Source organism: Bubalus bubalis, chromosome 17, assembly GCF_019923935.1.
Source record: "Bubalus bubalis isolate 160015118507 breed Murrah chromosome 17, NDDB_SH_1, whole genome shotgun sequence".
Taxonomy (NCBI): Eukaryota; Metazoa; Chordata; class Mammalia; order Artiodactyla; family Bovidae; genus Bubalus; species Bubalus bubalis.
Window position 1 is genome coordinate 24,801,646 of NC_059173.1, and position 14,814 is coordinate 24,816,459.

General features: G+C 42.5%; 1 protein-coding gene across 2 annotated transcripts in view; it reads right to left on the reverse strand.

The window, feature by feature from the left end:
• The window catches only part of TMEM132D (transmembrane protein 132D), an 893,797-nt gene that overhangs the window by 283,095 nt on the left and 595,888 nt on the right, over positions 1–14,814 (reverse strand). The gene's annotated exons all lie outside the window — the stretch shown is intronic.

Sequence of the window (14,814 nt, forward strand, 5' to 3'; positions counted from 1 at the left end):
AGATATTCAGTATCCAAAAGAACAGCCTTTAAGAAGATTCACAGCCTTGGCCTGGCCTTAGACACCATTGCTCAAGCTTCCCAACCCTTGTTTCTTGTGAGCTGCTCAGAGTCCCCAGAACAGGTGTTTGTGGATGAGTACATGAAGTGCTGATTTAATTTCCTAAATATTTCTTCCCTGAGCTCCATCTAGGAGGACAGGATTCTTTCTCCCACTCCCAGAAATCTTTTTGCTGCCTATATTAGATTTTCCAAAGCCACAGTCCCTTCAAGTTGGATGGACAGAATTTTAAAGGTGTTTGAGGGTGATGTGGCTTTTTATTTCTGGTGGGAATGAGAAAGAAGTGCAGAGAATCAGAGATGAGCCATGAACAGAAGACTGGGGCTATGGGACCCACACGGATGAGCAAGGAGAAGTAGCCAGATGTTACCTGGAAACAGGAGTGATTATGACAATGATTAGTTTTCAGACGTCTTGGGTTTTCTGTAAACACGTATCTGAAAATGAATCCAAGTCAGAATATCAGGATGATTTTTTTCAGCTATTTTGGTTAGTTTAATTCACTGGCTACCTCTTCTTCTTTTTTACAGTCAGCTTTTATAAAATGTCTGCTTTTCTAAGTGACAGGCGAAAAAGATGCAGATGTGGTGCCAGCCACTCCCTGAGGGAAGATGTGAAGAAGTACAGGTGAGGGTTCACCAAGCAGGCAGCAAGGAGAGATGCTTTTTAACCCTACGTGACCAAAGCCACTTCCACCTATCAGATCTGTCTCTAGAGATCGGAATTTCATGTAACTGCAAAAATGATCACTGACCTTGACATTTAAGAGGACAAGAATTGGCCTTTAAGATATGAAAAAGCTATTGAAACATTTATCATACCATCAGATCCATGCAAATGTATCAATAAGAAGCTCGGAGATAAATGGTGGGGAATTTGGAACATGAGGAGGAGGAGGGCAAGAAGGAGAAGGAAGATCAGAAGATCTTCCCAAAGAGAGAGCACCAGTCACAGAGGTAAACTCCCTGCATGAGCAGCGGCCTCTCACATGGAACAGGAGTAGCTACAGTGAACCGTGGGCAATGGTGAGAGCAAAGTGGCACTGGCTTTTATTTTATGTAATTAGTTAATTTATTCTTTGTTTAAATTTTCTAGTTTTTAATGGAGTATCGTTGATGGACAATGTTGTGTTAGTTTCGGGTATACAGCAAAGTGAGTCACTTATAAATCCATAATTCGAAAAGTTACAAGCACTCCAGTGTTCATAGCAGCACTATGCACTAGAGACAAGACACGGAAACAACATGAATGCCCGTTCATCACTGGCAGATGAATGGATATGTGGTGCATATATACAGTGGACTATTACTCAGCCATAAGAAAGAACAAAACAATGCCATGGCAGCAATATGGATAGACCTAGAGAAGGCTATGGCACCCCACTCCAGTACTCTTGCCTGGGAAATCCCATGGACAGAGGAGCCTGGTAGGCTGCAGTGCATGAGGTCGCTAAGAGTCGGACACGACTGAGCGACTTCACTTTCACTTTTCACTTTCATGCATTGGAGAAGGAAATGGCAACCCACTCCAGTGTTCTTGCCTGGAGAATCCCAGGGACGGGGGAGCCTGGTGGGCTGCCGTTTATGGGATCGCACAGAGTTGGACACGACTGAAGTGACTTAGCAGCATCAGTAGCAGAGATGATCATACTAAGTGAAGTAAGTCAGAGAAAGACAAATATGTATCAGTTATATGTGGAATCTAAAAAAAATGTTACCAATGAACTTATTTACAAAAGAGAATAGCACCTGGTTTTTAAATCCTACAAGAATCACTCTCTCTTGGCTTCTGAAAGAAAGACGATGAACTCTTTAAGAAACAGTGGCTGTGATAAGAATTAGAAACAAATTGTGTCAGCCACTGTGGATTGATACCCTGTGTAGATTTCTTTTCCTAAGACGCATGCCATTGCCTTTTTGGAACTCTGAACGACAGTTTCCACAAGCATAGGAAACTTGGGAAAGTGATACTAGAATGCATCTTGGTTTTTATATTTGGAATTCGCAAGCATTCCAGTATTCCTCTCCCATTCATGAAATGGGATAATCCTTCTTTTGGCTGTTCTGAGCCTTGCCTTCTATGTTTAGTCACAAGGAAAGGGAAATTCACAGAGCAGAATTGGTAAAAGTTGAATTCAGAAACAACTCCACAATGAAGGCGCTTGGGAATTCCTTCAGAGTAGTAATTCCTTGTATGCAGTATCGTGACCCTTCTCCATACTTTATACTGTTCTCTTTTTTTCCCCCCCTTCCAGGTGCCCTAACCTCAACAAAACTGAACAATTCCAGATTCCACTGGAATATGGGACTTTTCTTACTGCCACATCCCCAACTTTTACTCACAGAGTTCACTTTATCAGAAATACCTTTATAAATCTCTTCATTTGGTCAAATTCTTCCCATTCTGCAAGACCCATCTAAAATAACATCAGATATATATATATATAACTTATTGGGATATAGTTGTTTTACAATGCTGTGTTAGTTTCTGCTATACAAAGAACTGAATCAGCTATAAGTATACATACATTCCCTCCTTCTTGTATTTCCCTCCAACCACCCCCCTCATCTTACCCATCTAAGTCACCACAGAGCACCAAGCTGAGCTCCCTGTACTATATGGTAGCATATAATTAGTCATCTATTGTATACATGGTAGTGTATATGTGTCAATCTCAATCTCCCAATTCATCCCACCCCTTTTCCCCCAACCCCATGTTCATCCATCCATTCTCTAGGTCTGCATCTCTATTCCTGCTCTGCAAATAGGTTCATCCATGCCATTTTTCTAGATTCCACATATATGCACTAAATATTTTTCTCTTTTGGACTTACTTCATTCTGTATGACAGATTCTAGGTCTATCTAGAATGAAATGACCCAATTTCATTCTTTTTCATGACTGAGTAATATTCCATTGTATATATGTACCACATCTTATCCATTCTCCAAAGAAGACAAGCAGCACATGCAAAGATGTTCAATATCACTAATTATTAGAGAAATGCAGATCAAAACTACAATGAGGTACCATTCCACACTGGTCAGAATAATAATAATGTTTAAAGTGCTCTATTTACTTCTTCTAATTTTACTCCTTCAGTAATCTTGCACCATTCTCCTATCAAGTCTGATTTTCTTTTTGCCCTTAGATCCCTTGCCTGGCCAAAGGGTAAAGCAAACAGTTTCTTTTGAGCTAACTTTCGTCTATTTGATTTGCTGATGAAAACAACCTACGTTGGAAACTCTTAACCTGGCAGCCAGAGCAAACTCTAGGAAGGTCACGTTTTCTGAAATTGTGTGTTTTTCTTGAATGGTTCCTTAGCATGCAGGAGCTTCTCAGTATTTCTGATGCACTAGGGTGTGCACCAGGTCCCCGACAGTTTCCTCTGTAAATTCTGCATATGGTGATCTAGCTTTGGAAGAACTCACCTTGTGTGTCTTAGCAAATCACTGGAAATTTGAATTTTAATAACTTTTTGTAAATATTTAGCACTTGAGAGTTTCCAGAACTCTTCCATATTTGGCACTATTTATCACTTCTTCATGTTTAACTGGAAAGCTAAGGACTGTATCTTTGCAGTTGGAGTGTTTGGGTGTTAGCCTGAAATACTCTGAAAAGAGTAGTCATCCTTAGGCTGTTCCCAGAATGCCTAGTGCAGAGGACAATACATGGTACCTACTGTGTTACAGGAGACAAAGTACTGTGAAGTAGAAGCTTATGAAATATGTCTGCATATATCATATGCAGTGTTTCTCCACTTTACCCAGGGATTAGAAATACCTGGAGAGAACTTCACAAATAAACTAATGACCAGGCAACACTCTGAGTTCTGATTGTTTCTGAGTGGGGTGAGGCATAGATGCTGTTTTTTCTTTTCTCTTCTCCTTTCTTTCTTTGTCATTTCCCTTTCTTTCTTCCTTCTCCTCTTCCACCCCTTTCCCTCCGCTTCCTCCTTCTCTCTCTCCCCTCCCTTCCTTCCTTCCATCCTTGCTTCCATCTTTCTCTCTTTCCTTTTATCCAGGTCATGCTATCATACCACCAGATCATGAGCAACTATGTTAGAAGTTTTAAAATTTAATTATATGGATACCCACACTCTTGGAAATATTTTGTATATAATGGTATTTGAAATGGAATGTCCTAACTGAGCAGATTTGGGAAATATGATCAGTAAAATCTGTGAAGACACAGATGAACCAATGAAGAAGAAGGAACATTCAGGGTTTCCAATGTCCATCAGTGAGAGAATGAGGAAGGAAAAGAACAGAGCTCCAGCCAAGGGTGCCTGGGGGTCTGGAGCAGCGTAAAGCATTCAGATGCCACTTTCAGTGGCCCTAGACCCAGCCCCAACCATTCTTCCTCCTTCTTCTCCTTCCCTCAGTGTTAGCCGCTCAGTCGCATCTGACATTCTGCGAAACCATGAACTGTAACTTGCCAGTTTCCTCTGTCCATGCAATTGTCCAGGCAAGAAAACTGGAATGGATAGCCACTCCCTTCTCCAGGGGATCTTCCTGATTCAGGGATCAAACCAGGGCTCCTGCGTTGTAGACAGATTCTTTACCACCACCAGGGAAGCTCCCTCCCTGCAGAGACCAAGTTAAATAATTAGCAACAGGGATGGGCAATGCTTTATGCGTGAACTCCATCTGGAAGGCAGTATCGCAGTCGAGTTTGAGCAGAGTTTGCATGGAAGACAGTGCAGTCACCCATGGAGAGGCTCAGTTCTGGATCGCAGACCTCAGAGCACTGTGGGCATGGAGCTGCCTGCAGGTTTAGGTTCTTCCACTGGTGTGGCTCCTACCAGCAGGGGAAGCCAAGAGCAACCTTCCCGCCCTGTCTTGCTTGTAGCTGTCCTTTGCACACAAGACAGAAACGGAAGCAGCGGTGTGGTAATGCACCCTCTTAGGGACTCCTCAGATCCCTACTGACTGGTTCCACCTCAGTTGGCTTGGAGGCATCTCTTAATAGTTCTCTTTCACAGAGAAGTTGAATAATATATCCTTGATTTGAGGAACTCTTCTTATTTGCCCATAGCTTCCCCTACATGGGCCACTTGGTGCATTGGGTTCAAAATCTCAGCCTTTAATTTCTTAATTTTTAAAAAGTTTTATTTATTTATTTATTTTTGGCTGTGTTTGGTCTTCACTGTCACACTCGGGCTTTCTCTAGTTGCGGTGAGTGGAGGCTACTCTTTGTTGCAATGCACAGACTTCTCATTGCAGAGGCTTCTCTGGTTGCAGAGCTTGGGTTCTAGTGCATGGGCCCAGTGGTTCTGGTGCATGGGTTTAGTTGCTCCTCGGCATGTGGGATCTTCATAGACCAGGGATCGAATTCATGTCCCCTGCACTGGCAGATAGATTCTTCACCATTGGATCACCAGGCCAGTCCCCAAATCTAAGCCTTTTAGATAAGCAATAAGGACCCAATGTGTGGCACAGGGACTGATATCCACTATTTTGTAATAACCTCTAATGGAATCTAATTTGAAAAACATTGAATCGCTATGCCGTACACCTGATACCAACATATTGTAAATCAACCATACTTTAATAAAAATCTAAGTGTTTTTCACCTTTAAAGACACATGGTTGTTGACATAGCCTGCTGTTGCTCAGTTGCTAAGTTGTGTCTGACTCTTTGCAACCCCATGGACTGTAGTCCGCCAGGCACCTTTGTCCCTGGGATTTCCCAGGCAAGAATACTAGAGTAGGTTGCCATTTCCTTCTCCAGGGGATGTTCCTTACCCAGGGATCGAACCCACATCTCCTGCATGGGAAGGTGATTTCTTTACCTCTGAGCCACCAGAGAAGCTCTGCCATAGCCTGAGGCTTCCCCAGATTTAAGGAAAAGAAAACACCCTTTCAGAAAACAAGGCTCTGGGTCAGCTCAGACAGTCAATGACCACATCCTCCAGGATCAAATGGAACGACCCCAGTGCATCCCAAGGTCAAGGAAAGGCATCACTTTCAAGCAAAAAGAAAATCTTCTTTTGGATGGACATGCTTCTTTTCCCAAAGTGATGGAATAATTACCACTGAGTATTTTGAATGTGAGCTGTTTTAAGGGCATTTTATGTCCTACCTCTTGCTATCCTCACAGTATTCCAATAAATAGCTATTATTTACTCCCAGTTGGTGGATGAGGAGTTTGGGGTCAAGGAGGGTAAACCATCTTTCCAAGGTCACCCAGCTACTGAGAAAAGGATCCAAGAGATCTGGGTACAGGATGCCCAGTTTGCATCCGTGGGTTATAAACCCCTATCTCTTTTTCCGCTGCCAGGACAGGTATGCTTATTAGCAATAAAGATCAGTAAAACAACTTTTCAAACCCCGAGAGAAACACAAGTCAAGGCATTACACAGCACTTCCTCAAGACCCCAAATTGGATGCTTCGAGTGAATTCTGTATAACCAAAGCTGGAACATTTTTTGTAACAAGATGCTTTGAGATGAGCTTGCCTTTAGGGTCTTCAGCCAACTATTTTAAGTTCCACAATGTGTCCATAAATCAGAACAGAGATGTGGAAACAAGAGTATTAGATACGGAGGCCTACCATCATCATTTGGAGAGATGAGAAACCATGCAGACACGGACCTCCCAGCATTAGAACAGTTAGGAGCTACGTATTTGAGATGCAAGTCAATGCATGTTGAAGTTACCTGTATTTTTTTTTTTTCCAGCTTAGAAAATCAACATATTATGGTAAAAAAAAAAAAAAGTGTGCCAACGATCAGAGTGCATTCTGTAACCAACCACATGGACAACTGGTTTCCACCACAAGTGTGAGGGTGATCTGGTGGGGTGGATGGGGGGAAGCAGAGAGTGGCATTTCATTTGCAACTTAGGTTTCTTTTTCCCAGATGGCACTCTATAAGATAAATAGGTAAAACTGCTAGAAACAAAGGAAAGCTGGAGAGAGAGCACATCTAGTATCTGAATGACTGCCCTTAGGAAAATTGTTCCAGATGAGTTCTAAAAACTTCAGGACACTTTCTAGAGGTCGTGTGAATGACAGCCACTTATGACCGGGGAGCAAATGGTGATGGACAGTGTCAGGGTTCCAACCAAGTCTCCTCATATCTCTTCATTTCTACATGCCTTACTCCTGGCTTCTAAGTACTTTTTCTTTTTTAAATTATACTTTTTTTAAATTATTTACAGAATTTTTAAAGGTTACTGTCTATTTATAGTTATTACAAAATTATCAACCATATTCCTTGTGTTATACAGTGAATCCCTGAGCCCATCTTCCACTCGATAGTTTATACTATCCACCCCCTCCCTCTGTATTGTCCCCCCTTCCCCCTCCCCACTGGTAACCACTAGTTTGTTCTCTATATCTGTGACTGCTTCTTTTTAAAATTATATTCACTAGTTTGCTGTAAATCTTTTTAGATTTCAGATATAGGTGATATTATATATTATTTAGGAGAAGGAAATGGTGACCCACTCTAGTATTCTTGCCTGGGGATAGAGGAGCTTGGCGGGCTATAGTCCACAGGGTTGCAAATGAGTCAGATACGACTTAGTTACTGAACAACAACAACATACAGTATTTGTCTTTCTTTGACATATTTCACTAAGCATAATACCCTCTAGGTCTATCCATGTTGCTGCAAATGGAAAAATATCATTCATTGTTATGACTGAGTACTATTCCGTTAGGATTTTCCAGGTGGCACACTGGTAAAGAATCCGTCTGCTAGTGCAGGAGATGCAACAGACATGGGTTTGATCACTGGGTCAGGAAGATCCCCTGGAGGAGGGCACGGTGACCCACTCCAGTATTCTTGCCTGGAGAATTCCATGGACAGAGGAGCCTGGCGGGCTATAGTCCATGGGGTCTCAAAGAGTCGAACACAACTGAGCACGCACACTTATACTGTACCATTCCACTGTATGTATGTACCACATCTTCCTTATTCATTCATCAGTTGAAGGCCACTTAGGTTGTTTCCATGTCTTGGCTATTGTAAACAATGTTCCCATGAACATTGGAGTGCATGTATCTTTTCAAATTACTGTTTTTGTTTCTTTCAGATATATCCCCAGGAGTGGAATTGCTGGGTCATATGGTAGTCCTATTTTCATTTTTTGAGAGCCTTCTATACTCTTTTCCACTATTGCCGCACCAGTTTACATCCCCACTCACAGTGTAGGAGAGTTCCCTTTTCTCCACATCTAAGTGCTTTCATTTGTAATGATATCTACCTGTGACTTTCCCTGGATGGCTTTTCTTGAGTTTCTGGAGCCAACTTGCCCACAAGTACAAAAGGCTGCACGTGCTGTAGAGATCACTACCCTTGGAAGCTGCCCTTGGGCAGAGCTTGATGGTGCAGAAGGTGAGCCCTCACCTCCAGCTGAATCAGTTGGAGGCACTGAGCATGCTCCATGGGCTCCCTATGGGGTTAGGCTAAAACCACCCTGCACGTGACTTCGAAAACAGCACGAGTGCCTGGGCTCTTCTCTCCTTCTTCTACTCTCCCTGACCTCTTATTGATTTATGGGGGACACTTCCTTTATAAATCACACACAGTCTTGGCTCAGGATCTGCTTGTTGGGAAACTGAAGGAATTTTTCAAGTAAAGAAGACACCACTGGCAAATGACAAATGCTGTGTGGATGATTCTATCAATGAAAGAGACATGAGGAATGAGTGAAGGGGTGGAGGAGCCATTAGTCCAGGCACTAACCCTTCCCAGCTCCACCTGCAGGTATCCTTTTGACCAAGCCAGTATTTGTCTGCAGTGGCATTTTGGAACTTTGTATCAAATCCAGACATGGGCAACCAGATGTCTCCTAAATGCAAGTGCCATGGACTTCTTTTTCCTTCCCTTCACATCTCATGTTCAAGATTAAAATAAGGCTATTATTAAAAAAAATTGCTTTTCTCAAACATTATCACAGGATGAAGGTTTTCTATTACTAACATCTTTTTTCTAACTTTTTCATTAACATTTCAGAATAAAAACCTCTCTTTAGGAGGAAAAATAGACACGATCCTTTTAATGTATGTACTTTATAATTAGGGCTTCCCTGGTGGCTCAGTGGTAAACAATCCACCTGCCAATGCAGGAGATGTAGGTTTGATCCCTGGGTTGGGAAGATCCCCTGAAAAAGGAAATGGCTACCCACTCCAGTATTCTTGCCTGGAGAATTCCATGGACAGAGGAGCCTGGCGGGGTACAGTCAGGGGTCACAAAGAGTCAGACAGACTGAGCGATTGAGCTTGCACACACTTTATAATGAAGTTTTTGTCCCCATAAATTTGTCTTCTCATGTCCTCTGTTTCTACCTTATAATACTCTGAGGTTGGGTAACCAGAGTACTTCTAGAGAAGCAAAATTGAAAGCTTGCAGCTTGAATCAAATTATGCTGCATTTCCTCCTTTTATCTATGCTTAATTGCTTTCCCTGCCAATATTTACTTTATTCATTCATTCACTCAAGTGATATGTCAGGAATTCTTCTTATTTATTGGACACTGCTGGGTGATAGAGATGCAGATACAAAAGTTAGCTTAAAAAGATGGAGATACAGTGGTTGCCCAGGCCAAGCTGATTCTAAACATCTCCTTCTACCTCCACATGCACCGACATATTTTAGTAGCTTGACTTTGACTGGAGTAGAAATACTTTCTTTTCTAAAATTTTTTATTGGGGTATAGTTGATTTATAATTTTGTGTTACTTTCTACTGTACAGCAAAGTGCATCAGTTATATATGCATATATATCCCCCCCTTTTAGATTCTCTTCCCATATATGCCATTACAGAGTATTGAGTAGAGTTCCCTGTGCTGTACAGTAGGTGCTTATTAGTTATCTATTTTACATATAGTAGTATGTATATGTCAATCCCAATCTTCCAATTTAACCCTCCTCTGCTTACCCTCTGGTAACCATAGGTTTGTTTTCCTCATCTGTAATTCTATTTCTGTTTTGTAAATAAGTTCATTTGTATCCTTTATTTAGATTCCACATGTTCAGTGCAGTTCAGTTCAGTCGCTCAGTCATGTCCGACTCTTTGCGACCCCATGAATCGCAGCAGGCCAGGCCTCCCTGTCCATCACCAACTCCTGGAGTTCACTCAGACTCACATCCATCAAGTCAGTGATGCCATCCAGCCATCTCATCCTCTGTCATCCCCTTCTCCTCCTGCCCCCAATCCCTCCCAGCATCAGAGTCTTTTCCAATGAGTCAACTCTTCACATGAGGTGGCCAAAGTACTGGAGTTTCAGCTTCAGCATCATTCCTCCAAAGAAATCCCAGGGCTGATCTCCTTCAGAATGGACTGGTTGGATCTCCTTGCAGTCCAAGGGACTCTCAAGAGTCTTCTCCAACACCACAGTTCAAAAGCATCAATTCTTCGGCGTTCAGCCTTCTTCACAGTCCAACTCTCACATCCATACATGACCACTGGAAAAACCATAGCCTTGACTAGACGACCTTTGTTGGCAAAGTAATGTCTCTGCTTTTGAATATGCTATCTAGGTTGGTCATAACTTTCCTTCCAGGGAGTAAGCGTCTTTTAATTTCATGGCTGCAGTCACCATCTGCAGTGATTTTGGAGCCCAGTAAAATAAAGTCTGACACTGTTTCCACTGTTTCCCCAACTATTTCCCATAAAGTGATGGGACCGGATGCCATGATCTTTGTTTTCTGAATGTTGAGTTTTAAGCCAACTTTTTCACTCTCCTCTTTCACTTTCATCAAGAGGCTTTCTAGTTCCTCTTCACTTTCTGCCACAAGGGTGGTGTCATCTGCATATCTGAGGTTATTGATATTTCTCCCAGCAATCTTGATTCCAGCTTGTGCTTCTTCCAGTCCAGCGTTTCTCATGATGTACTCTGCATATAAGTTAAATAAGCAGGGTGATAATATACAGCCTTGACGTACTCCTTTCCCTATTTGGAACCAGTCTGTTGTTCCATGTCCAGTTCTAACTGTTGCTTCCTGACCTGCATACAGATTTCTCAAGAGGCAGGTCAGGTGGTCTGGTATTCCCATCTCTTTCAGAATTTTCCACAGTTTATTGTGATCCACACAGTCAAAGGCTTTGGCATAGTCAATAAAGCAGAAATAGATGTTTTTCTGGAACTCTCTTCCTTTTTGCATGATCCAGCAGATGATGGCAATTTGATCTCTGGTTCCTCTGCCTTTTCTAAAGCCAGCTTGAACATCTGGAAGTTCATGGTTCACATATTGCTGAAGCCTGATGGTGTCATATGAGTATTCATCTTTATCTGTTTGATTTATTTCATTCCGCATGACAGTCTCTAGGTCCCTCCATCTTGCTGCAAATGGCATTACTTTGTTCCTGTTTATGGCTGAGTAATATTCCATTGTATATATGTACCACACCTTCCCTGTCCACTGCTCTGTCAATGGACATTTAGGTTACTTCCAGGTACTGACTATTATGCATAGTGCTGCAATGAACATAGGGGTGCATGTATCTTTCCAAATTATAGTTTTCTCCAGATCTATTGCAGAAGCAAATGATGACCCACTCCAGTATTCTGGCCTGGAAAATTCCATGGGCAGAGGAGCTTGGCAGACTGCAGTCCATGGGGTCACAAAGAGCTGGAAACAACTGAGCACACACACACTTGATACAAGCCCAGGAGTGGGACTGAGAGATCACATAGTAACTCTATTCTGTTTTTTAAGGAACCTCCATACTGTCCTCCATAGTAGCTGCACCAATTTACATTCCCACCAACAGTGTAAGAGGGTTCTGAGGATGGGGGGAATAGTCGAGCCATGGAAACTGGCAAACGTCATAATCCAGGGTTCCCTCTTAGCCCCCAAAGAGCAGATGGATAAAGATTCTTGCTTTTCCAGAGCATACATCCTAGTGAGGAAGATGGATATGAAATAAATGATCCAGTCAGAAAATGTAATTAGCCACTGTAAGAAGAGGTGAGAGACAGAAGCAGCTGGTGAGATGAGACCAATGTTAGAGGACCCTCCTGTACTCAGGGAGACAAGGATGCATTTCCTGATGTAACAAGCCTTGGCCTGTGATCTCCAGGCCAAGTTCCAGGCCGGTTTCCAGGCAGAAAGAACTGCACATACAAATGCCCTGAGCTCGGAGGGAGCAGGGTGGGTTGAAGAAAACAAAAGAAACCAGTGTGACTGGAACATGTAGAGGGCTTGGAATTGAGGCATGAGAGATACAGCTGAAGGGTGAGTAGAGGGAGAGAGTCTTTGTAGCCACATTCAGAGTTGTTGTTTATTTTTTTTTTTTTTCAGAGTCAGCAAACTATGGTCGGTGGTCATATCCAGCCAAAGCTTGTCTGTGCATAGATCCTGGGCTAAAAGCAGCTTTACCATTTTTAAACATTGTTTAAAAAGAAACAAGATTATGCAGGCTAGAAAGCATATGGCCCACAAAGCCAAAAATATTTACTATCTTACCCCTTATGGGAAAAGTTTGCAAATCTCTTTATCATAAGGGAAATGGGAAATTATTAAACCTTAAAAAAATAATAAGCTAACATTGATTTCAATATGTAAATGCTTGGAAATAATCATCAGTGGAAGATATTAGGGGGTGGGGAAATATTTATTCCCAAGGATGAAAAATAAATTTGGATTTAAGAGTTGATCTGAGACTGTTCGGAATCAGAAAAACAGGAAACGAAAAAACACAAGTGTATGCACAAACCCTGGAATAAAAACTGTATACCTAGGATAAGAATTCACAGACCAGATTTATTGTTATAAGAGAACTAAAAAAGTACAGAATTACACAGAGAATTATTTTCAATACCCTATGATAAACCATAATGGAAAAGAATACTAAAAAAACAAAGAATGCATATGTATGTATACCTGAGTGACTTTGCTGTATAGCAGAAATTAACACAACCCTTTGAGTCAACAATACTTCAATTAAAAAAAAAAAGTACAGAATGATCTTAATTGAACTAGGAACAATAAGTCAAGCTAAACTATAGATCTCTGAAATAGGGAAAAGTGAAAAAAGTCACACTCTTTCAGATGAGCTATGAGTCCTACAAAAATGTCTGCAGAACATTAGAATTTCAAACTGTGTAAGGGACATTCTTCATTGTGTGGAACCATCTGTCATTCTGGGCCCCACCTACAGGTGCTGAAAGCAAGCCCCAATCATCATGATGACTATTACTATGCTAAACCACACTCAACACTCTCTAAAGAGAAGTACAGGCCTGCTGTGTGTCTACGATCCTTCCGTATTTTTTCTGTCTTTAGGAAGTCCTTCTGTAAACCCGGTGGGGTTCAGAAATGGTTATTTCCTTTCTTTTCTTCCAGTTGCACATCCTGTTTTTAGCACTGAGAGCCTTGATGTAAAAGTGTGAGTGTAGGGAAGAAGTTGGGGAAGGGATGACACAAGAGGAGGCCTTTGGATGGGGGAGGCAGTGATTACTTGCTCATATCACCATGTGGCAGGGGGCAGGTTCCCCTGAAACTCATGACCACTCCTATCCTCCATCTGAGCACCCAGGGAAGGTTCTTGACCAGAGTATGCTGGGTGGGTTTGCAGTGGGAATGCAGATGGAGGGTGCTCCAGATCAGTCGATGATGGGTGGGGGTCAAGAGAGCCTGCCATAAGGAAGTCAATCCATGAAGTGAGGACTCCCCCGGAAAAGTGGCCACCACCTTCTTGATCAAGCCATTTCTGATCCCTCACCTGGATGCCTCCCACTGTAGAGTCTGGCTTTTGTCTTCATTGTTCTGATGACAAAGGTGACTTGTAGAGTCTGCATGTCAGCATATAGCTCCTTCTTGGATAGGCCTATTGCTGGGGTCTGATGGAAGGGACTTTGGGGTCAAGCATTCAAACCATGAATGGGTTTGTCTTTGTCTAGAAACACAAGTTTCCATGGTGGCTCAGATGGTAAAGAATCCACCTGCAATGCAGGAAATCTGGGTTCAATCCCTGGGTTGGGAAGATTTCCTGGAGGAGGGCATGGCAACCCACCCTAGTATTCTTGTCTGGAGAGTCCCATGGACAGAGCAGCCCGGCAGGCTACACAGTTCATGGGGTCACAAAGAGTCAGACACAACTGAGTGACTAAGCACACACAGAGAAACACAAACGAAGTTTTGTAGTCAGGGCATCCGGGGGCACACCAGGACATTACACCTGCCAAAGCAGCCCTAGAGTCCCAAGTCTAAATAGGATTCCATCATAAGGGGGGATGGTTTGAAAACACCACGATGGCTACAGTGCTGAGAATGGATCACAGGTGAATCCGAGAATACCAGGTAGACATTTAAAGAAATAAGGCCATGGAAGAGACACACTTAAGCTTGGGTGGGCAGTGGGAATTTGCAGAACTGAGGCTCAGGGTGTATATATATGAATTTCTGTCTTGAATTTTTTAGTTTTTTTCCATTTTATTAAACTTTTTTAAACTAAAATTTTTTATTTTGTACTGGAGTATAGCCGATTAACAACGTTGTGATAGTTTCAGGTGGACAGCAAAGGGACTCAAGCCATACGCATACACGTATCCATTCTCCCCCAAGCTCCCTCCCACCCAAGCTGCCAGCTAACACTGAGCAGAGTTCCCTCTGCTATGTTGTTCCCTGGTGGCTCAGTCAGTAAAGAACCCACCTGCAGTGCAGGAGACCCGGGTTCTATCCTTGGGTCAGAAAGATCTCCTGGAGAAGGAAATGGCAACCCGCTCCAGTATTCTTGCCTGGCGAATCCCATGGATAGAAGAGCCTGGGAGGTTAGAGTCCATGAGGATGCAAGAGTT